We start from the raw sequence: 25,505 nt of genomic DNA on the forward strand, positions 1-25,505 counted from the left end.
GATATTCAGGAAGGTGGGTTTCTGCTTCTTAGTCTACTTCCTAATAAGTGGACCTCACACCAAGGGAAAAGCAAATTATTATGCCATGTCTTTAAATAGATAAGGTTATGGAGGCAATCATAGGTATCCATAGGTTTAAATCACTAATTAATTAATTTATTTTTTGAGATGGAGTTTCCCTCTTATCGCCCAGGCTGGAGCGCAATGGCGCGATCTCAGCTCACTGCAACTTTCTCCTCCCGTGTTCAAGGGATTCTCCTGCCTCAGCCTCCTGAGTAGCCAGGATTACAGTCCACTAAACCCCACTAATTTTTGTATTTTTAGTAGAGATGGGGATTTCACCATGTTGGCCAGGCTGGTCTTGAACCCCTGACCTTGGGTGATCTACCCGCTTTGGCCTCCCAAAGTCCGGGAATTACAGGCGTGAGCCATCGCCTATAATCATTTAAATACAAAAAGCCTTCCTAATTTCTTTTTTTCAATGTAAAAATATATAAGGAAAACCTCCCTACGAACAGCTTTTTGGTTACAAATGGTCTAAGGCATATCACACATGGAAAACCCAAATACTCTAAGCAGAGAACGAGAATGGAATTCAGTATTTTCAAAGGAAACAATGCAAATATGGACTGAGGCAAAGAGTTAAGAAAGGCTACACCAGTCACATCTTTTATTTTTAAATTTTCTCTCTCCTATCTTTTCTACCGGAAGTGTAACTAGCTAAAGCAGGAATAAAGCAGGCTACAGGCTCCGTCGTCGTGTTTGTGTTCCTCTCTCTCCATTACTACCCGCCTAAGATTCTCACATTCCCAAGCATCTGGACTGGTTTCCTGCCCTGATTACAATGCCCTTGTGCTCTTTCACCTGCCTACAGACCCTGCGTTTAGGACTTCTGTTAGCTCACTTGAGAAACTAAGCTACGCAATGCCCTGGGGATGATAACTAGCTAAGGTCTTAGGCAGCACCCCTGCGCTGACGAGCCCAGAGTTGCTGCAGTGGAGAGGCCACACAATGAGAGAACTGGCAGGACAGCCATTTCCAGCTACCGTGGCAGTTACCGACCAGTTGCTAAGGTTGGTGCTGCCTGTCTATGTGAATATTTCACCTCCCTTTTAAAATAAACAAACACTGTCAGATATTAGGGATATGACCTCTAGTTGCTCACATGCTAGGTGATACAAATGCCCATTTTTAATGCTTCAAGTGTTCATCAAGCAACTGCCATAAGACGAGAGTTTGCTAAGTGCTGGGGGTTCAATGACAAATGTTTAGGTTTGAAAAAAAGTAGACATGGTTCTTGATCTGATGTGATTTATTGAGGAAGAGAAACTGATACACACGAGTGTGATACACACACATGCACACCCTCACTCACGGATGGATCAGAGTTTGAGGGAAAAGAACAAGGTACCATAGGTGAGTTCCTGGGAGGCTGGAGGAGACTTTCTTAGGAAAGGATTGTGTGTGGAGGGGAAGACAGTCTTGGGCTGAGGGCATGGGTTATGCAAGGCTGTGCGGACAGGTGGAGGCGTGTGGAACACTGAAGCCACCAGAGGAGCACATCTTTGTTCCAGGGAAGAGACTGAGAAGAGACCAGTCCCAGTGAGGTGGGATATGTGAGCAGAGCTGTGTGATGCAGGGCTTTAAGAAGGCTACAAGTTTGATATTGCTCTTTTTTTAGTGCAGCTGAAATGAGAACAGATTAGAGGTCACAGTCGCAGATTTGGGTAAATCAGTGCCGCATGATGGGATCGGACAGCGGCTCAGCTTGAGGAAGTGGAGATGAGGACGGGGAAGAGCAGACAGGTGGTCGTGGATGAGCCGGTTGGATGTCACAAGATGAGACTGAATTGGACATGGGAGGTGAAATGGGGAAGCATGAGCAATGATTCACAGAAGAAGGGACTATCCAGCAGTGGTCCAGCAGTGGAGCAGAGTTAAAATACAGCTAAATCAGTCAAAGCTTTACAAGTGAAAGCTGCTTACTGCAGAGCTACCCAATGAAAGAATAATGACCTTCTTGTTGAAGTCAGAAAATAAAAATTCACTTTTTAATTAAGATGGTGTAAGCAAGAAATGGTTGCAGACTGTGAGGAAATAGCGGACAACCTCCCACCAATTCTGATATTTTCAACAACAACAAAGTTCTATTCTCTGCTGCCATTTCTATTTTGGGATCTAATTAATTATAAACATAGGTGCAAGACTGAACTTACATGTAGGCAGCTTACGAAATAAAATATGACAGGCAGAGTAGGACACTGCAATTATAATCTACCTCTCAAAGCACTTTGAGGATAAAAGTCAGGTGATTTCTTTCCTAGGAGAATGTGAAAACTGTCCTGAAGCAAGTCATTTAGAACTTTCCATTTTTAAATAATACTAACATAAAGCTACAATTCAGAGCATTCATTTACATAACTTAAAATATGTAAAACAATATTTCCTGATGATATAGGTACATATAGAATCTATAAATTAATAATGTAAACATTCATAGATGCCAAACTGAGGTTTGGGGTACCTCTGGAGAGCTAGGGACTGTGATGGGCAGGTGAGTGGCGGTGATTAGTTTCATCTACAATTTTTAAACTATAAACAGTGAAAATATCAGAAACATATGGATCAGAGTGTCAACAACTAATGGATCAAAATGTTAACAACTAAGGAATCCAGGGTTCTAAGAATCTAGGATAGAGTCTGTTGTATTATTTTCAATATTTTCTGCACATTTGCAGTATGTTATACTTATATATTTAAAAATGAAAGGCAGAATTTTTCTATTCATTATAATATGGAGATGTAAACTATCTCATGGCTTGGAGAGACAATAAATTCCCTTAAGTTGTATTTTCTAATATGTTGTTTTCATGGTCTTTAATTCTGTTTTTATCTTCCTTTCTACATTTCTATTTGAAAAAAATGACACCAAGGCAAAATAAATAATTTTTGAAGTATTTGCTGCTTTAAAGTAAATGGTAAATTATGATAAAATTATTTTATGGAGATGAGAACTAAAAATAAAGAGTCACATAACTTAAATTTATAGGTTATTTTATTTTTCTATGCCTTAATGAGAATAGAAGTAAGTGGTAAGAAAAGGACTAGATTTTTAAGCCAGGATACTAGTTTTAATTTATCCTCTTATGCAAAATAGGACATTCATTTGGTAAAATCAAATAATTTTATTGGCTTTATTTTTCTTAGTTAAAAGAAAACAAAGATTGGAAGTGAATATTCTTTAGGTTATGATCTGGCTTTTACTTTGTAGGATTATTTTACTAATTTTGCTTATGAAGATATTGCTTTATCTCTTCCTAACACTGCAACCACTGTGACAGTGACTTAGGACATTTTCTTTTAGTGAAGTTAAAGAAATAATTTTTCATGGTGTGTGATACATATATGAAAAGCTACACAAACTCTTAATGTGCACTTTTGTTAGATTTACAAGGTGGACACAGCCCTGTAAACTGTGTTGAAGTCAAGAGTTGAAGCGCTACCAGTCCCTAAGGAAGTCAGACACTCTAGTCACGCCGATACCACTCAGGATTTCTGCTTTCCTGACTTCCAACATCAGGGATTCACCTTGCCCATATTAGAACCCTATAAAAAAATCTAATAACTCAGTAAGTGTCTGACTTTTCTCACTCATCAATATTTTGGGAGAATCATTCATACATTTTCATAGTTGTTATTTACCCATATTTATTGCAGTGTAACAGGAATTGGCAAACTTTTTCTGTAAAGCACAAAGTTGAAAATATACTAAAATGTATTTGTCTATTTTATTACTGATGAACATTGGGTTATTTCCAGTTTTAAATGTAGTACTGATATGAATATTCTCATATACTTGTTTTAGAGCACATATGTATATATTTCTATATACTGAGGAATATAATTGCTGGGTCACAGGACATATATATATTCAGCTTTCATTGATACTGCTGTACAGCTTACCGAAGAGATTCTAACACCTTATGTTTCTTTCAATCAATGTATGAGATTTTTATTTGATCTACATTCTTAACAACAGTTGGTTTTGTTCATCTTTTTAGTCAGTTAGATGAGTAAGTAGTGATATCACATTGTGGTTTTAATTTTCATTTTCCTGATAACGAATAAAATTAAGCAATTTATTTTATGTTTATTGGGAATTTATATCTTATTTTGTGAATTATTCATTCAAATACTTTTCCCATTTTCTATTGGGTTGTTGGCTTTTTCTATTGATTTCTAGGAGCTCATGAATATATATCTTTTGACAAATGTATGTTTTGTAAATATCTTCACCCAATGTTGGCTTTACTTTTTCATTCATTTGAAGGCATCTTTTGATAGAACTTCTTCATTTTAATATGGTCCAATTTTCCCTGTACAGTCAGCATATTTTTATTTTATTTAAGCAATCTTTACTTTTCCCAAGATTGTAATAATAATGCATCATATTAATTTTATTTGTAGTTCTTCTTAATATTGTTATTCAACAAATTAACAAAATGTTAACTCAATAATGATCCACTAGTTCCCCTAGGCCCATGAAAAAAGGGAGGTAAAAGCAGCTTCTGAAGTTGCCTGGCAGGAAACCTAGTGACTGGATGGGAAGTTTTAAGAGGTCATCATGTAGTAGGCTTGCTTTTGTTCTTTTAGTTATTTGTCAGGAGGTGAGGAAAAGATGACAGGGCAGACACTTAAAGTTTCTCTATGTAAAGTAGAATGCCAACAATATCACTTAGCTCCAGCTTTCCTATTATCTATACAAATCTAAGTGGAATAGACAGTATAATTTTGAAGGGAATAACTTGCTGGAAGTTATGGAAAGAATCTTGGTAGGATTCTGGGTTATAAGTTTTGGTGCAAATATATTTATGTAATTTTAATACCTAAAAAATCTTAGAAACATTGGAATTGTGATTCCAGATGGCTGACCAAACCGAAGAATTTATGACTTCCCCTTCTCCACATTCTTAATATTTTGGAAGTTAAAAATAAATTCACTATAATGCTTAACCTTGGAATTAAAACTGGAGTCAGAATTTGGACTGAGGGGAAGAAACAGGAAAAAACCCAACCAGCTGAGTCAGCTGCAGCACACATTGGGAGAAGAGAGGCCATCCCTGTAGGTGGACTTTTTCAAAGGAACCTCAGGATAGCTCCGGTAGCGAAGGTAGCAACTGTAGACCTGCAAGAAGCCAGTCAGGAAGTTAAGGGAGGAGTGGCTCAGACGCACCCTCAGCCTCCCTGTAGAGTCTGTCTTATGGAATTAGAAATAAACAAGGGAATGTAAAGACTTCTGATAACAGCCCCTGCCCCCCACCAATGTCCGCCAAGTCCAATCAAATTGGAACGAGAGTGGAGCTGAGGTGTCCTATAATCTAAAAGCACCCCAAGTGATTCTATTGTGCATCCTGAGTTGAGAACGGCTATCTTTTGCGTTGTGCCTCCACATATGTTTTTATTATTTACCTGTGATAGAGGCCCAGGACGTCTCACCAGGGCTGCTTATGACCAGGGCCATTTATGACATCTGACCAAGGCTGGTAACAGCTGAGATTTTTTTCCTGTGTTATTGTGAAAAATAGTACAATGGTTAGAAAAAATGGGTATAATGTCTTCTAACATTTTATTCTAAAAAATGTAAGAAAGATTCCTTGTATGTGTTAATACAGCAATTCCTGTAAATGAATTAAACAGCATTCAGCTAAAAAATATATTTACCAAAAACAACACAATAAACAAAGAATTAGATAGAAGAGATCAATGAGTATAGTGCAAAACTTAGTAAATTAGAAAACAAAATATTAAACTTACTCCATTTTTACCAAACACACCCAGGAAAATAACTCACACCTTGAAAAGGCCAACAAAATAGATGAATACTGTTGAATAAATAAATGATATTTCTCAAGTCTGTTTAAAAAAGAGAAAGTACACGACTTTGCTAACATAAAATGTAATTACAAACTTATAGATTTAAAATATCATAACATATGAATAACTTCTAATACAATGATGGTGATAATAATTATAATATGCATATTATTCTCTGACATTTATTGAAGCTATATATAGTCATATAATTCTCATACAAATCTATGTGACAGATCTTTATTATCCCTTATAAACTAACTTTTAGAGAGGTTAAGTAATATATTTAAGGTGACAGGAAAGCAAAATCTGGACTCAAACCCAGGCCATCTAATTCCAAAAGCTCTTAACCACTTTGCAATATTATCTCCTAAAGTTAATAAATTGTAAACTGATGCAAAAAATAAGGCTTTTTTTTTCCCAGTCAAATTGAGCCTTTTTACTTCAGAGACTCATCTGGGATCTTAAGTGCTTGAGAATCAAGTCAGTAGGTTCTGATGCAGATTGATTCTTGTTCATTGCTGATTTCCTTGGGGCATTGCTCTGTGCTTTTTCCTACAAACTCTCGTTAGTCTATGCGGGAAGATTTAATTGGTTGTTTCCCTTTGAAAGGTTAAAGGTCAAGCTATTATTGAATATAAGATTCAGCTTTATTTTCCTGAAAGGAGAAAAAAGGACTGGCCCAAATGAGATTTTATTAACCCATCTTTTCCTTTTCTTAGTAACACACCAAAGTGACTCGTAACCAACGCACTACTACAGTCCTATTATTCATTCTTTTGCAGAAAGGCATTAAAAGTCAAAATTATCTTGAATGACATGAAGTAAGGTACTTTCTGGTTTTTCTCCCTTTTTGTCTCCCTATATCAAAATGAAAAGACACCATTGATACTAGTATGTTATATACAGACTGACTTGAGTGAATTTATTTTCACTGTTTAAGGTTATTGTTAGGTTTGTTTCTTTCTTCCTTTTTTTTTTTTTTCTTTTTAAAGAAAGACAACCATAAGTATGTGTATAATCATGAGATATTCAACTGATTTCCACATGGGCCTTATGGAAAATAGCCTTATTTCTTCACAGTTACATGTACAGCAACCAAGACGTTATGTAGGTGGCCTTTTGTCACCTGACTCTAGAAGAAAGGAATTGGTTTTAGTCTGTACCTACAAACATTTTGAGAGTGGAGAAACATGAGTGATTTTATGGTCGTTAAAAGGACTGATATTTTCTGCTTCAGCTGGAGCAATCCATTTGTTTTTCATTTAACAAAGTGACTTGGCTATTTCATTATTGACTTCACGTCATTGTCCCTTTAGGAATTCTAGACAGTAGCTGGTGTTGTTTGAGAATTTTACTGGTACTACTGCAACCATCACACAACACACCCTCAAGAGATTTTCTGTTAGGAACATAGCTATCTATGTCAACTTGGTGATATGGTTTGGATTTGTGTCCTTGCCCAAATCTCGTGTCCAGTTGTAATCCCCAACGCTGGAAGAGGAGCCTGGTGGGAAGTGATTGGATCATGGGGGCAGATTTCCTTTTTGCTGTTCTCCTGAGAGCGAGTGACTTACTGTGAGACCTGGTGGCTTAAAAGTGTGTAGCACCTCCCCCTCCTCTCTCTTCCTCCTGCTCTGGCTATGGAAGACATACCTCCTTCTGCTTGGCCTTCACCATGATTTAAGTTTCCTGAGGCCTTCCCCAGCCATACTTCCTATAGAGCCTAAGAAACCATGAGCTAATTAAACCTCATTTCTTTATAAATTACCCAGTCTCGGGTGTTTCTTTATAACAGTGTGGGAACGACTAATATGCTTGGCTTTGGGTTAAGTTGTAAGTTAATTCCAGCATGAGCAGATAGAAAATATTTGCTTCTTGTGATAATGGAAACTGTGAGAGACAATCTGAGCTTTTATAGTCTTATGAAGACAAGACCTAGTTTTTAACTTAATCTTTGTACTCTTAAGTATTTTGCAAGTCCCTGGTAATTAGTATGTGCTTAATGATATTTATGGAGCAGATATATAAAAGTTTGTGGAAACATCATTGTGTCATTATATTACAGCCTTCAATATGTGATTGTTATTTGGTGCAATTTACAAAACTAGCATTTGTTAGACATAATTTGTGTCTTGAATTTTTTGTTGGGTTTCCAAGTAATTATTTCCCAGAAATTGCCAGGTATACATAATTACCATTGAGAATCAAGAGACAGATCAATTCTCAGATGCTGTGTGAATGCACACGTTACACACCGTCTGTATTAAAATTCATTTTAGCTCTTCTACATGAATGAATACAATTTTTGCACAATGAAGTTTACTTCTTTGGGAATGAAAATTTATTTTGATAATTCTAAATGAGAGTCATTATAAAATTCATGACTGAAACTGCCAATTCCTATTCTTTTTTATTAAGTTTAGATGTGGGTATAGTTGAAGAGTTAACAGTATTAAAATCATATAATAAAAACTGGCAGTTGTTTACACTATACCTCCCTTATCCCCATCTGGATAATAGATTTCAATTACTTTTGCTCTGTAGTTAATTAGGTCTTTACTTCTAAGTATTATACTGCTTTAAAAATATATTCATTTAGGCATTATTTATTGGTTTCCTTCTATGATGAAAATTTAACTCCCTTATGTATCTTTCTCACAGTTTTTCTCTTCTTGTGCTTTTAATATGCCTGTATTGCATTTTTTGAAGTAACAGCCAGTATTTTACATATGTTCACGGCTGAACAAAGTAATGGACTCGTGACCCTTTTTGTTTTTCCTATAGTAAATTGTTGCCTCAATTTGCTATGGTTTCCTATGTTCCCATTGTTTAGAAAAATAAATAAAAATGGTAGTTACTGTTTAGATACATAAAGGTCAACCACCCATAATTTAGGTGAAACTTAAGCTCTCCCAATTTCCCAGATTTTGTAACTCTGAACATAAACAAAATGCAAACATTACTTATTTGTCCAACAAATGTTTAAGCATTCCCATTTCTTCACAACCCCATCAGCATCTGTTATTTTTTTGCTTTTTATTAGTAGCCATTCTGACTGGTGTCAGATGGTATCTCGTTGTGGTTTTGATTTGCATTTGTCTAATGATCAGTAATTTTGAGCTTGTTTTCATAATACTCGCCTGCCGCATGTATGCAAAAGACTGCTTTTCTAGAGATTTCTGTTGCCTTCTAGGGCAGATGTTCTGTGGGACTGCCTTCTTTGTAGAATGCATTCTGGTTCTTATTTCCTAGGTCTTTTCTTCAGGTTTACTACATTTTCTGAAGCAAATGCCCAAGTAACTTCTTTAGGAAAGGTGCAGGGAAGGTAAAATATTGCATGTCAGCATTTAAAAAAGTTATATCCTTACTTTTGCTGGAAGGTCTAGCTGAATATACAATTTAAATAATTTAAAGGCAGAGGTTCCCAACCTTTTGGGCACCAGGGACTGGTTTCCTGGAAGTTTTCCCACAGACGAGGTCAGGGGCATTCGATTCTCAAAAGGAGCGTGCAACCTAGATCCCTCGCATGCGCAGTTCACAATAGGGTCCACGCTCCTATGAGAATCTAGTGATGCTGCTGATCTGACAGTAGGCGGAGCTTAGGCAGTAATACTTGCTCACCCCGCCCCCCATCACCTCCTGTTGTGCGGTCTGGTTCCTAGCAGACCGCCCCCAGGGGATTGTGGACCCCTGGTTTAAGGTGTTTCTTTACTGTTTTTCTGCTCATTTTCCTGCTGTTGAGAATTTTTATTTTCCTTCTTTTCGTGGTCCTGTATTCTCTCTCTGAAAGCTTTTACTATTCATGATCTTTTATCTCTGCATTTTAAACCTTCACAATGACATGCTTTGTTGTGAGTCTTTAAATTTTAACTTCTGCTGGGCACTCAGGAATTTCAATTTGGAAAGTCATATCATTCAGTTTAGGAAACTTTCTTGCATATAGTTTTAAGATAATTTCACAACCTTTGTGTCTCTATTCTTTACAGAGCTGTTTTTATCCTCAAAATTTTCTGTTCTCCCTTATTTTCACCTGTCATTTGATTTTGTTTTGTTGTTGTTCTTTTTCTCATGTCTTCTGGTCCTACTTCTATTTTCTTTTGTCCCCAATTTGCCCATCCGTTGAGTTTGTGGTTTTAAACATTATAAAAATATTTTTCAGATATAGAACGTATATTGATTCTTCATATCATAGGTTACAATTTCATCAAAATCTTCATCTTTTAGTCTCTTTTGTATTTTTTCTCTAGTTTTTGAACATATAACTCATAGATATTTTAAAATTATTATCTACCAATTCCAATATTATTATCTCTGTAGGTCTGCTTTTGTTTTTTATATTTTTCTCTTGATTATTGTCCCTAGGGTTCTATCCATTCACATGTATAGATTGTTTTTGAATGTTAGACATCATGTATGAAAGAGCAGTGGAGAATACATATCATTTTATCTCCTTTCTTCTACTAGGCAGAGAGAGTGGGGACTGATCTCCACAACCCAATCAGGGACATGGCCGGTTGTGCTTTGCTAATGTTCATTTGTCCCGAGCTTCATGTGTGTTCCTAGGAAAAGGACCTTGGTGACATTTCTATTGTGAGTCTGGAGGGGCTTTGTCTCCTTAAGACAAAGATGCTATGAACATTTTTCCTCTCTGTACTACTCCACAGCCTTGTTTCCAAACTTACTCCCTAGCCTCCTGCTTTGCACGGCTTCAGAAGTTGGCAAACATCTTGAGGGAAGCCTGGCTCTGTTGACACCCCCAGTCTCCAGTTTTGACATCATAGCCCCAGATGAGCAGCAGAATGTCCACTGTTTGTTTCCCGCCTCCAGCTGTGGCTTCTGCCTAAACCAAAGCCAAATTCTTAGTGGTTTGGCAAATAGCTTCAGAGGAATGTTCTGCAAATTCTCATCTCACCTTTGAACATTTCTTACCTCTCTGGACTTTATGCCTCTTTAGTCCCTGTTTATTCTGAAGCTTTCTGAAGCCTTTAACACCACCTTTTCTGTTGTAATTCTCCCAACTCTTCTGCTTGGTCTAAGCTGCAGCTTTCACTTGCTGTACGTTGTTCTATATAATTGGAAATGGAATTTCTATGTATTGGGAAGATTTTTAGGTCCAATTAAGACTAACTCGAATGTTTACATTTTGTTTCTGTCTCTCAAATATCATCTGTCTCTCTAAGATATGTCCAATTTTCCGAAAGATGCTCTATAGGGACCCTCCCACCAAACACATGCCTATTGTCCTGTGACATACCATCTTTAATAATCTCGTCTAATGTTATGATCTGATAAACTAAATGGAAGAATCTGGGTAGAATGCTAAAGGACTTTAGTTCACACTTCTAGATTTTAGAGTTTAGTGCCAGATAGAATTTCTAGCTTCAAGCTTCCTCTTGGACCCACCCTGGCTCTTTTAGCTTCCCAGGGCTCCAGTGAGATGTAACTCAGTGGTTGCAGCCAATATACCTCCCTAAGAAGACCCTAAAAGTCTCTCTTCTAATTTTTTGTCTTTCACTTCCATCATTCATGGAGTTAGAAATAACTACTTTCAAATGACACCCTTGAAACCTACTGTGACTTTTGGCAATACTCTGAGACTGCTTTCTTATTGGGAAAGTAGAAATAATGTACAGATCATTAACTGAAGATGAAACACAATAATTTAACCCCCAGCACAGGGCCAGGAATACAGTCAGCACTCAATAAATGCTCATAATTCCACAGTTCCTGTCCCATATGGACAAAAGCGAGGAGAGAAGAGAAGATGCATGAACGATAGACATACTGTAACGGCGCCTGCCAGTTTGGTCCATTACAAACTCTCCATATGTAAGGCAGCCCTTGATATCTCTCCCAGACTTAAGCTAAAACGGGAGGAGAGGAGGACATGGACAACAGACAGCACTTCACTAACTTGTCAAAAAGAGATTGGGCCGATGCCTTTGCCTGAGTAATTAAAATATTGACAGGAACCCAACTCTTGAGTGGTTTAAAGCCCAAGCTGAAAGCAATAAATGAGAGCAGAGGAGTTCCAGAAATTTCTCTGCTTTTTGTTTGCAGCCTGTGAACATATGGTCAGAGACGTTCTGCTCCCTTGGCTAAATCACGGTGCTAACGAAGCAGAGATCCCTGAATGAATTATTTAGCTTCTAGCTGGGGGAAAAAACAAAAAACAAAAACAACAACAACAAAAAACCCTATCTTTTTCTTTAACAGACGGTGCACCTTAAGTTGAAAAGCTGACTTCCACCTCCTGGGCAACGTGGCTCGGGGTTGTGCTCAGCTAAGACAAAACTGATGTCAACACCAGGAATGAAGGACAAATCTGTGGCTTAATGAAGGTGAGTGATAGTACCTTCTCAGATAGGTCACTGAGTACTCCTTCATTAATATCTGTGAGGACTATTTACTCCCCAAACAATATGAACCATAGCAGTACCCATAGCCTCACACATTTTTACTTGTATATATTTTTAAACCTCATAGGGGTTGGATGTGACCAGGGGTAAGGGGCTAAAGCTGGTTGAGGTACAGGGTTTACATGCTCTGGCTTTGAGATGATCTTCTGAGTTTGCCTGCAGTATGGACTTTAACTTCTATACTGTTTATCTTTATAACTGCTTTGGGTTTAGTGCTCCACCAAATACTGTAATTTGCACATCCTTTTTAGCTTGAAGACACTGAATGTAGCCACATTCTTTTATCTCATAACTTAGAGAAACAACTTGAAAGTTTATTTATAATTTTTCATTTAACTTTCTGTGTATCTGTATTAGAACAAACAAGATTTTGTGTTATTAGAACAAAGTAAGTGCAGACTAGTTCCAAGGTTCTGTCCAGGAAGGAAAAATGGAACCTTTACTTAATTTTTAATTTTTGCTTGGCTCATGTTGTCTCCACACAAAACCTGCTAAACAGCTGCTTCTTATTTCCAAGTCTCGTTATTTCCAACAAAGACCTTGGGCGAACCCATGGTTTAAGATGTAACATTTCCCAGCACATTGGAGTGAATTCTGTCACATTTGTATTACTTTTCTCAGAGTGCAAGCCACTCATTTGACTCTTTGGGGGAATTTTGGCTTGAGTTCATAGTAACTCTGTTGGGGAGACTGAGGTTCAGCTCCTAGAAACAGGACTGTGGCATTGCTTGGCACAGTTGACAAGGTGTCAGAAGTAGTCGACTTGTGGTCCTCTGGGGAGCTGACCTTGGGCATCCATCTTGGGTCTCAGTTGACCTTGTCTTAGAGGGGAATGGTGCTTGTCCACCTTGTCCAGTCTGCCTGATAAGGGTGTTATGGATGTTAATAAAGTAAACTGAGATGGCTTGAATATGTGAATATGCTAAGGATAAGTAATTATTATAATTCCAGTCAATAATAGGTGGGTAATTTATCCATGGTGAGAAGAAAATGGAAAGTATTCAGGTTTATGCAAATGTGTAGTGTTAGTAATATCAATGTACATAGCACCATCTATACGGCTTGGGCTTCACATTGTCTCTATGATGGGCCTTTCCAACTCCTTCTGTATCATGTACAAGTCAGTTCTATCTTCCCACCAAGCCATGGATGACACAGGTGCCCAGACCCTTGCTGGTGATTTTCCTGGCACTTCCAATCCGACCTGGCACTTCCAAGCCTTCAAAGTCCATCTTAAGTGCCACTTCTTCATTCATCTTCCTAGGTTTTCTTCTTCTTTCACTCAGAGGAGAACATTTCTTTGTCCATCAAACTCCCGTTGCAAATTGTCTATATTACCTTTACAGCTCTTACCACTTCCTGCTTTATATGAGTTATTTAAACTCTTGCTTTGCTGTTAGACCTTTGGCTTCTTAAATGTGTAAAATAAATAAACTGAATAAAAATAGAATGCACTTGCTAGAGTTAAGTCTGTGCCAGGAGCTGTGTTAAACTTCATACACTAATTACCTTGTTGAATCCTCACAATAATCCTATGCATGCGGTCCTATTATTATCTGTATTGTATAAATGAAGAAACTGACGGTGATTGAATTTAAATCATTGGTTCAATGTCACAAAATGGTTAAGTGGTAAATTCAAACCCAGGCAGTCTGTCTTCACAGTCTGTCTTAATCAGTTTGGGCTTTAATAACAGAGCTTGGTGGTGGCTTATAAACAAATGAAATCTACTTCTCACAGTTCTAGAGGCTGGAAGTCCAAGTTCGAGGTGCTAACAGATTTTGTGTCTGGTGAGGACCTACTCTCTGGTTCATAGATGGTCATCTTTTCTCTGTGTCTTTACATGGCAGAAGGGGTGAGGGGGCTCTCTGGGGTGGTTTTTTTTATAAGGGCACTAATGCTATTTGGGAGGGCTGCACCATTATGACCTAATCACGTCCCAAAGGCCCCACTGCCAAATACCCTCACATTGGGGATATGGTGGCAACATATGAATTCTGAGGGAACATAAATACCCCCCAGTTTTCACATACATAATGTCCTCAGCTGGTAATTATTTTATCTTATAAAAGAACACAGCTATTGTTGAGTAGAGTAGTCTCTAATGAAAATAAGGTTTTTTTGTTTGTTTCTGTTTCTGTTTTGTTTTGTTTTGAGATGAAGTCTCGCTCTGTCACTCAGGCTGGAGTGTAGTGGCATGATCTCGGCCCGCTGCAGCCTCCTCCCCCTGGGTTCAAGCAATTCTCATGCCTCAGCCTCCTTAGTAGCTGGGACTACAGGCACACACCACCACACCCGGCAAATTTTTGTATTTCTAATAGAGATGGGGTTTCACCATGTTGGCCAGGCTGGTCTCAAACTCCTGACCTCAGGTGTTTCACCCACTTTGGCCTTCCAAAGTGCTGGAATTACAGGTGTGAGCCATTACGCTTGGCTGTAAATAATAATTTAATAAAAGATTTGCCCTTAAGAAAAGTTAGGTAAAGTTTAAAAAAGGCAAAATATTGAATTTTAGCTATTTATAAAATAGCATTTTATACCTTGAGAGTAGATCAACTAAAACAGCTTTACTATGTGCTTTCAACTATCTTAAATTGTTTTGTTAAACTATTCTTAAAGTACAGAATTATACTTTATTTTCTGGTTTTGAATTGTTCCCTTTACCAACTGATGTTTGACTTATTCCAGTCACAGTGGATTTGACTTTGTGTATAAACTTAAGGATCTTTGCTATAATTTTCTCAGTCATGTTTGTGATTTTTTTCCCCTTGATTTCCTGGGAATAGAGGCCTCACAAAGAAATAGTTGACTTCTCTGATGGGGGATTTTTGCTTCAAAAATGTTTAAGTCCTTTTTTTTTTTTTGCTTCAAAAATGTTTATGTCCCTTTTTTTTTTGACGTAGGGTCTCTCTCTGTCACCCAGGCTGGAGTGCAGTGGCATGATCGAGGCTCACTGCCTTCACTGTGACTCTGTCTCTCCCCTTCTGTCTGTCTCAAACCATGCTTTGCTTTTCTCCTGTGAAGAATACATTGGTTCCACCTGAATAATGCAGGATAGCATCCTTTCAAAATCCTTAATTTCACATCTGCAAAATCTTCTCTTGTTTTGTTTTTTGCTATCTAAGGTAACATTCACCAGTTTCAAAAACCAGGGAATTAATATCTCAGGAGTCACCATTCAGTTCTCAGTGGAATTAAGCCACATGACAACATTAATTAATGTAGATTTATTAGTTAATGCAGATTAGTGGGTTGTCCTCCCTCATCTAGCCCACTTATTTATTTCCTCATAATGTTTCCTGGGATCATCTCCCAAAGAAACCACTCCTACCTAAATCTTTGTCTTGGAGTTCGCTTTTAGGAGAAGCAAGACCAATGTAATATCATAAAGAGTGATTTCAAATCTCCTTTCTCAGTAATTGGTGAGTAAAACAAAAAATCTTAGTAAGAATAAACAATATTTGAATGATTCAATTAGCTAGATTCGATGGATTTGTATTATAATAGCTAATACTTATATAACATCTAATATTCACTAGGCATTTAACAGATATGCTAACAGAAGCTCAGAGAGGTTAAAGTAATTTGTCCAAAATCACAGAGCTGGTAAATGTGGGAGTTATGATTTAGAGTCTGTGTCTTAATCATTTTCCTGTATTGTTTCTCAGAAACCACAATCCTTGCACAAACGATTACTGTACAAACAGTTTCAGAACACAAGGGACATTTACAAAGATTGATTATCTACTAAGTTGAAATGAAGACCCAATAAACTCCAAGAATCAATACTAAAAGAACATGTTCTGGAACCAAAATGGATTAGAGAAACAAGTTACAAACAAATTCAAAGGCTCTCATAGTTTGCGAGACACACACAAACGAAACTACCACACTTCTCATTCATTTATGGTAAAGAGAAAAATGTCCTATATGTAATTAGAAAATACCTGTAGCCTAATGATGATAAAAGCTGTGCACATTAAACATTACAAGATGTGGCTAAATTGGCATTTGTTTAGAAATTTAAATTTCTAAAACAGAAAAATAGACCAAGAAAGCACTGGAGGATTTTATATTCCAGTTTTTATAAACAGAATAAGAGCTAGAAACAGAAAGAACTAGCAACAAAATATCCATTTGAGGATATGGATAGGACATTAATACTGGAATAAAAAAATCTGCCAGGCATAAGAAGATACCTATTAGGAGGTAAGAAAGTTTCCTTCAACTATGCTGTTCTTAGTGTTGGTTAATCAGGAGCTTCCAGAGGAAGGTAAACATCCTCTATTTCATAGATGATAAACAGGAACATAAGAACTAGATAATGTACATTTTGGGAGGCTGAGGCGGGTGGATCACAAGGTCAGGAGATTGAGACCATCCTGGCTAACACTGTGAAACCCCGTCTCTACTAAAAATACAAAAAAATTAGCCGGGCGAGGTGGCAGCGCCTGTAGTCCCAGCGACTCGGGAGGCTGAGGCAGGAGAATGGCGGGAACCCGGGGGGCGGAGCTTGCAGTGAGCCGAGATCGCGCCACTCACTCCAGCCTGGGCGAAAGAGCGAGACTCCATCTCAAAAAACAAAACAAAACAAAACAAAAAACTAGATAATGTATCAGAGTCTATTATTGAACCAGTGGAAAGAAATACCCAGGACAGAGTCTATTGTTGAACCAGTGGAAAGAAATACTTAGGACAGCAGGTGATTTCTCCCAGGGCTGTGGATCGAGGGCTATGAAGACCTGGTGTGACCACTGAGACCTGGGCTTGGTTTCTGGATGAAGAGCTGGACAGTGGAGGGTACCAAGGACCATCAGACTTGCTGACTGCTTTCTAATTTTTCTGTTTTCCTGATACTGGTGGGCACAACTGATGCTTCCAGAATAAATCAGAGAAAAAGCTGAAGGGCAACTGGGGAGCAGTCATTATTTTCTTATATATTTCCAATTGAGGGTTGGGACTTTGGAAGAACAACAGGGCATTAGAATTGATTTTTATATATTTAATACGGCTAGAGTTAATGGCTTATAGATTTTTGTAACATTAGGCTCAGTTTGAGGTGTTGGCTTTGAGCCACAATTTCAAAGGACTTGGGAAGAATGCTATTTTTCCCTGCTCAGTCAAACTGAGAAATCTCTCTGTGGGTTATTTTAGTTTACATGTGCACTTCTGAAATCTTGAAGGACAAGATTTTCAGGTAACCATCATATAAGTATCATATTGTATTGTTTGGGGGGCACTTACAGCAGCATGCCTGGGATATTAGTGATAGGGATATCAGTGAAATATTCTGCGCTTGCCCAGGGAAAGTTCCTGCTCTCTGCTGCATCAGAGCCACTATCTATTTAAGAGTATGTTTACATAGAAGAGATCAATTAATTTGTGATTACTTCGGTCTTTTCCTACTCCAGATCATTTGAGTAACGCCCCCCTTTTTTTCATGTTTTTGGGTTTGGAGACCTGTGTCTGGTGCCTGAAAGTACAGATTCTAGCATTTCAACTCCTGTGCATTCAAACTCTAGGAAATGATGGGAATTCACATTTTATTTTGTGAGTCAGATTTTAGGACCTTGGAATGCTGGTTTTAAGCTTAGGAGAACTACAAACAATGTGTTTATAAGGAGAGATGCATATCTAATCCAAAAGTTTTATAATGGAAAGGTGAAGAAAAATGACCAAAAAATAAAAGCAATGGAGAGCATTGTTAGGATGCTGAAACAAACAACCACCACTAAAATAAAAGAAACAATAACAATGGGAAAAAATGCACCAGTAATTCATAGGAACCGTTAATTAGGACAAGAACTGTATGTGGAATAGGCAGAAAGAACTGAAGGTTTTACAAATACATTAATGGAGGAGGAAACGCTTTGTTTGTTATTTTAACATTGAGATAAAATAGAAAATATGTAGAAGTATTAAGTGTATAATTCAATGAATTCACACACACACACACACACACACACCCCAGAATGTGTTAAGAAGCATTTCCATCACTCTCAATGTTAATTGCTTATTTATATCACCCTGGAATAGTTTTGCCTGTTCCAAACGTCATGTAAATGGTATTTTAAGAAGGCATTCTTTTGTGCTTGAATAAAGGCACTAAGAGCATTCTTGTGTACGTCTTTCAGTGTTCACATACACTCATTTTTCTAGCCTGTATTCCTAACATGGAATTGCTGGGTCATTACGTGGACATATGGTTCGCCTTTGTAGATCCTGCCAAGCAGTTTCTCAAAGTTCTTCCACCAAAGAGTCCCAGTTGCCAACAACCTTGCCGACACTTGATCCTTTTGGTCTTTTTAGGCATTCTGGTACATTTGCTCCAATGTACTCTCTGTTTTTAACTTGCACTTACCTGCCAAGCACCTTTTTATGTGAGTTGGTTATATGGATATCTTCTTTTATGAAGCAACTGTCCAATATTTTGGCAATTTAAAAAGTGAATTATCTTTTTTTTAAATTCATTGGTAGGTGGTATTTATGTGTTCTAGATATGTGTTCCTTCTCAAATATAAGAATTATGACATTTTCTCCATTGTGTTGCCTATTATTTATCCTTAATGGCATCTTTTGATGAACTGAAATTGTTAATTTTAATGAAGTCTTATTTGTCATTGTTTTTCCTTTGATAGCTAATGCACTTTTATGTTCTTCAAGAACACTCTACTTACCCCAAGTTCGTGAAGATATTCTCTGAAGGTTTCCACTAGAAGTCTGCACATGTCAACTTCATATTTAGATAATGATTCACTTCTAATTAATTTTAAAATATGTATTGGGTAGGAATCAAGGTTCACTTTTTATTTCAAAAAGACCACTCAGTTTCTAGAGCGCCATTTACAGAAAAGGCCAGTTTCTCTCCACGGAATTGTATGGTACTCTTGTCATAAATCAAGTGACAATACACGTGTGTCTATTTATTCTGTTTTTTCCATTGGCCTGCTTATCTACCTTTTGTACCGATGTCACATTGTCTTTATTAGAATGGTTTTTAGTAAATCATTAGCTCTAGTGGTGCATGTTTTCTGATATCATATTTCTAGTTCAAGATTTTCTTGGTTATTCCACATTCTTTGCATTTCCTTGTGAATTTTAGCATCAAATCTTATTAACCGCTATGGAAAAAATCTGCTGGAAATCTGTTTGGAATTACATTGCAGGTTTCAGTCAACTTGGGGAGAATTTACATCTTAAAATATTGAGTTTTTAATCCACAAACAGAGACTATCTCTCCTCTTATTTGTGTTTTTAAAATTTTTCTCAGCTCCGTTTTTGTATAGAAACGTTTCACATCTTGCCTTGGATTTTTTCAGTAGATATTTGATATATGTAATGCTTTTATCAAAGCTGTTGCTTTTTAAGCTTCATTTTGTATTGTCTGCTGTTATTGTAGAAAAATGCAATTTGTATTTGTATATTGACTTTGCATGGAGTAATTTCCCTAAAATCACCTATTAATTCAAATATTTTTTATAAATCCTTTCTTTTATTTTGCCATGTTAAATAAATTTTGTTTCATTGAGGTGTTATTTGAAAAATATGTTGATAGATTATCTTTAATTTTTGATGGATTTTTGAGATTACATTTATGAAGATATTGGCATATAATCTATGTGTAATCATACTGTCTGTGAACAGACAGTTTTACTTCTTCTTTTCCAAGTTTTGTCCTTTTCATTTTTTCTTGTCTGATTGCACTGGTTACAGTCAATACAACTGTGTTGAATAGGGGTGGGGATAATAGCATCCTTTCCAGCACACTGTTTCGATATTAAGGTATTAGCATTTTATTTTCTTTTTTGAAAGTATGTTGCATTAGACTGGGGGAGTTTTCTTATATTTCTTTTTGATGATATGTTTATTATAAATGGGTGTTGAATTTTTCAAATGCTAATTTTCTGTGTTTGTTGAGGTAATTTATGTTTTTTATCCTACATATTGTTAATATGATGAATTATATTGATTCAATTTTCAAATGTAAAACTAAACTTGCCAACTTCCTGGACTAAATCTCATTTGATTATGGGGTGTGTGTGTGGTGTGTGTGTGTGTGTGTGTGTGTGTGTGTGTGTCTTTTCTGATTGTCTTTTCTATATTTGGAGGATTTTATATTTTATGTTCATGAGGCTACTGATATATAATTTTCCATTTTGTAATACTTTTGTGAGGTTTTGATGATATGGCTATCTTTGAAATGACTTCTCACATTTTCTGTCTTCTAAAGGAATTTGTGTATGTCTGTTATTATTTGTTATTAATTTTTTTTAGAATTGCCCAGTTAAGCATTTTGGTTCTGAAATATCATTTGTGAAAAGAATTTTACAAGCTGGGCATGGTAGTTCACCCATGTAATCCCAGTGCATCGAGAGGCTGAGAAGGGAGAATCACTTGAGGCTAAGTGTTCAAGGCAAGCCTGGTCAACTTAATGAGACCTCTTCTCTACAAAAAGTAAAACAATTAGCAGGGCGTGGTGCACGCCTGTAGTCCCAGCTACTTGGGCGGCTGAGGTGGGAAAGATCTCTTGAGCCCAGGAGTTTGAGGCTGTAGTCTGCCATCATCTTCTTGCCACTGCACTCCAGCCTGGGTGACAGAGCGAGATCTTCTCTTTCAAAACAAACCCAAAAAACAAAACACACAAACAAAAAGCAGAAAAAAAATTATGATGCAATCGATTGCATGTTTCTATGTCCCCCAATCCCAAAATTCATCACCCCAAAGTGATGGTATTGGGAGGTGGGGCCTTTGGAATAATCATGAGGATGGAGCCCTCATGAATGGGATTGGTGTCCCTGTAAAAGAGGAGTCAGAATGATCCCTCACTCCTTCCACCATGCGAGGCTGTAGCAAGGTGGTGTATGAACCAGGCCAGAGGACCCCCTTGGCACAGAATCTACTTTTTCATCTTAGACTATCCAGTCTCTAGAACTGAGAAATAGATTTCTATTGTTTCTAAGCCACTAGTCTATGGTATTTTTGTTACAGCAGTTGAACAAACTAAGACATATATATTCAATTTATTTAACAGATATAAAACTATCAGAATTTTCTATTTTCTCTTCTAAGTTATGTTCTTCAAAGAATTTAAAGAATTTATTTAAGTTATTATATTGGTAGGCAGACTATTTAAAATTATATCCTCTCATGCTGTATTTCATGTAAGTGGGATATTAGTGATGTTCTCTTTACATTCTTCATGCTAGTAATTTTTTTTCTTGACTAACATCTCAGAGATTTATTAGTTATTTTGAAGAACTAACTTCTGGTATTGTTGATTTTCTCATCTTATATTTGTTTACTATTGTCTCCAACTCTTCTACCTTGTGAGCTAGAATTTTAGATCATGTATTTTATATTTCTTACTTTCTAAACTATGCCTTTAGTGCTATAAATTTCCTTCTCATCCATGCTTTGTCTTCATTTCACATACTTTATGTTTCATTTTAATAATCATTGCAATTTCAATTGTGAAATTTTCCACAACTTGTGAATTGTTTAAAAGTGTGGTGGCTAAGCACAGTGGCTCACACCATGCTTCTACAGCTTTGGAAGGCTTATACAGGAGGATTGCTTGAGCCTAGGAGTTCAAGACCAGTCTGGGCAAAATAGTCAGATCCCATCTCTACAAAAAAAGACAAAAATTTCCAGGCATGGTGGTGTCCACCTGTGGTCCCAGCTACTTGGGAGGGTTGAGGTGGGAGGATTGCTTGAACCTGGGAGGTTGAGGCTGCCATGAGCTATGATTGTGCCACTGTACTCCAGCCTGGGTGACAGAGTGAGACCCCTGTTTCAAGAATAAAAAATAAAAACTAAAAATGTCCTGCCTAACTTCCATACATTTGGGGATTTTTAGTTATCTTTTTGTTATTGTTTCTAATTCAATTCCACTGTGGCAAGGAAACATAAACTGTGTGATTATAATCCATTGGAATTTATTAAAACTTGTTTGATGACCGAATGTATAGTCTCTTCTGGTAAAAACTTCATGAGCAATATATAGATTTAGAATTCTATAAATGTCAGCTAGGCCAGCTTGATCAATAATGTTCACATTTTCTGTTCCATTATTAATTGTTTTTTAATATGCTGCTTCTATCATTACTGAAAAAAATGTGTTAAAATCTCCAGCTGTGATTTGGGATTCCTCAATTCTTTTGGTTATTTTTTCCTTCACCTATTTTGAAATGAGGACATGAAAGTCATACATATTTTTTGGATTGTTGTTGCTTCCTGATGCATTAACTTTTCTGTTAAGCAGTGTTTCTCTTCATCTCATTTTATGTTTCTTGCCATGATGTCTATTTTTTCTGAATTATTATTATTGCGATATGCTGACTTGTCTTATTTTCATATTCTGTATCCATTTTTTCTCCATTTTAGACTGTCATTTGCTCTGTGTCCTTATGTTTTAAATGTGTCTCCTATAAATACATGTTGGCATCTTAGTTTTTTGTTTAGTCCAACCATATCTGTCTTAAATTTGCACTCAGTCTATTTACATTTAGTGTAATAAATAGTATGGTGGATTTAAGTCTACCATTTTGTTATTATTTTTTATTCTGTTTCCTCATTGTTCTTTTATACTGTTTCTTCTCTTCTTTTGTTTTAATTAGTGTTTTATTGATTTACATTTATCTCATCTATTGACTATGTAGAATGCTTTTTGGGGAGCTATCATTCTGTTAGTGGCTAATCAAGAAAACATAACATGCAAGTTCAACTTACAAATATCTTAAAAATATATTTTCAGCACATCCCGACCAATGCAAATTCTTAAAACACTGAACTCCATCTTCCTTTTTAAATTTTTTATTGCTGTAGTTTCAAACATTTTACTTCTACATCTACTATAAACCCTAATGGCATGTGAATATTAATGTCTCTTTAGGTAATCACTAGTATTTTATGTTTCTGAAGCTCAAAGACTAAGAGGAAATGCCAGCAGCCTTCTGAGGTACTTTTGTGTGTGTTTGTTTTTTCTCTCCAGTTCTCCCTTGTTTGGAAACCTGCCCCCGAATCTTTGCTGCTTTAGTAGCCCCAAACTAAACTTTGTCTTCTCCAACCAGGGAGACCTCTCTCAGTCATTGCCTAGAGAGCACCCCCACAGAGGAAGACTGAGTGTGGACAAGCCTCACGTCTTGTGTTTTTCAGGTGTTGCAGCCCTGTCTTAGCAGGGTTTGTCTCGAGGAAGCAGTTGTTTCCTCCATTTTGTTTAGGTTTTACTCTTGTTGATGGTGGGAGGATGTCTAAGGCCAGCTAAACTGTACTGGAAGCTAGCATTACTTTGTTTCGAGTTAAGAAGACTCGATTGTGCTTGTATGCTATTGCTTTTCCTTATGTCAGTGTTTGTATTTCCGTTACAACTTTTATCCACTGAAGAACAAGAACGAAGGCTTTCAGTGTTTTGTAACCATGGTGATCTTCATCTCCCTTCAGCTAAAAGGCTTGGATTCTACTGGGATTGACTATGTTTGATTTGATATGAGCTAATAATAGCCAAGTATTATTTCAGTCAAAATAGCGTAGATATTGATACATAAACTAATGCTTAACTAGAGGTTTCTTCTATTTATTGTCTTGCTGGGGTCAGAGGACAAGATGTTACCCTTCCACAAGCAATTGTCCTAGAAGATGGTTAATCCCAGAACAGGGAATCGGTACTTGGAAGAAGCCATTATCTTCTCTTTGAGTTTCATGACTGTTGGAGCTGAACTATGGGTATGGTGGATCAGTTGAAGGGAACTTCCTTTGGAAGGGGGCAGACTGGTCTCAGCATATCATGAAAAATGGTGACTAAACATAGAACATCCTTTCTGGGATTCCCTGATAGTGTCTGGGTCAGGACCTATGGATTTATACTAGCAGTTTTAAATTACTCTGTCTGAATTATTCCCAAGCCAATAGGAAAGCCTTGGTAGAAGATGGATCCTGATTTTTCTTATTCTATGTAAAATTAAGGGACGACCTTCTTCTGTCTTTTAGATAAAGTTATAGAGGGGAGGGAAGAGCCTGTTTGAAGGAAGCCAGTTTAGAGACACAGGCAGTTATCATGAGTGCAACAAACAGTGGACTGAGGAGCAGAAGTAAGAACTACAGTAGAAAAAAATATGACTATTATTTGAATAGGGCCTGTGAGTACATGCTTTGGAATTCAAAAGTTCCATTCTTAGATAGTATCTTTGAGGAAGTCTCATGTTCATAAACAGGTCAAAGATTATTTATAGCAATGTGTTTATAAAAGCAAAAACAATTGTGTATGCAAACAAAAGCCAAAATAATAAAGATAGAAATAAAATAACAGAAAAACAAAAACAAAAAAATCCATGGACAAAGGATTAAGTAGATAGAATTGTGACCTATTTATAAAACTGAACATCATGTGGCAATGAGTACGAGTGAGCCAGAGCTACATGTATAAAATAGAAGCAACTGCTAGGAAATTATGATGTTACATGAAGAAAGTTAGTTGCAAAGGTCTATGTCATATAGGATTCTACAGATTGTTGGGGATATAGATAAGTATGTATATATTACATATACACATGATATAAACTATAAGGAAATGTATATACATAATAAATGCCAACTGTAGGATAATTTCCTTTCTTCACTTCTGGGAAATAAAGAAAGAGAATGGGACTAGAGAAACCCAAGAAAGGAGGCATTAATGGCATTTACTAGGTTTTAATCTTTAAAAACATTTCCAAGAAAATATGACAATATTTTGTGAAATGAGTAAGAAGTATATGAGGTTTACTAAATTATTGGCTACACTTTCTGTGTATTTCAACTATTTTGTAATTACAAATTATTTTAAAAGTAAATGTGGCCTGATTTTACCACTAGAGACATACACTTGTCTCTGGAGCAAAACAGCAATGAGGAAAAGTTGTGCATACAACTTCTATCTAAATACCTAATGTAAATGACGAGTTAGTGGGTGCAGCACACCAATATGGCACATGTATACATATGTAACAAACCTGCACATTGTGCACATGTACCCTAGAACTTAAAGTATAATAATAATAATAATAATAATAATAATAATAATGGAGGCTGGAGCTCCAGGCATCACCAAAAAAAAAAAAAAAAAAAAAAAAAGGTAATAGTGCAATGACAGCTGACCGAAAGAGTGGATGCCCAAGTCTTGCATTTTTGGCCTTAGCAATCAAAGCCAAGTAAGACCACATTTCTGTTCTCGAGGAT

At 36.8% G+C, this 25,505-nt stretch overlaps 1 long non-coding RNA gene across 1 annotated transcript in view; it reads left to right on the forward strand.

Moving 5' to 3' along the window:
- The window catches only part of LOC105464181 (uncharacterized), a 176,595-nt gene that overhangs the window by 24,222 nt on the left and 126,868 nt on the right, over positions 1–25,505 (forward strand). Inside the window, exon 6 of the long non-coding RNA XR_011607291.1 lies at positions 12,091–12,215. This is a non-coding gene — a long non-coding RNA (uncharacterized lncRNA). The remainder of the gene's footprint in view (positions 1–12,090; positions 12,216–25,505) is intronic.

This window comes from Macaca nemestrina, chromosome 8, assembly GCF_043159975.1.
Source record: "Macaca nemestrina isolate mMacNem1 chromosome 8, mMacNem.hap1, whole genome shotgun sequence".
In the NCBI taxonomy this organism is placed as follows: Eukaryota; Metazoa; Chordata; class Mammalia; order Primates; family Cercopithecidae; genus Macaca; species Macaca nemestrina.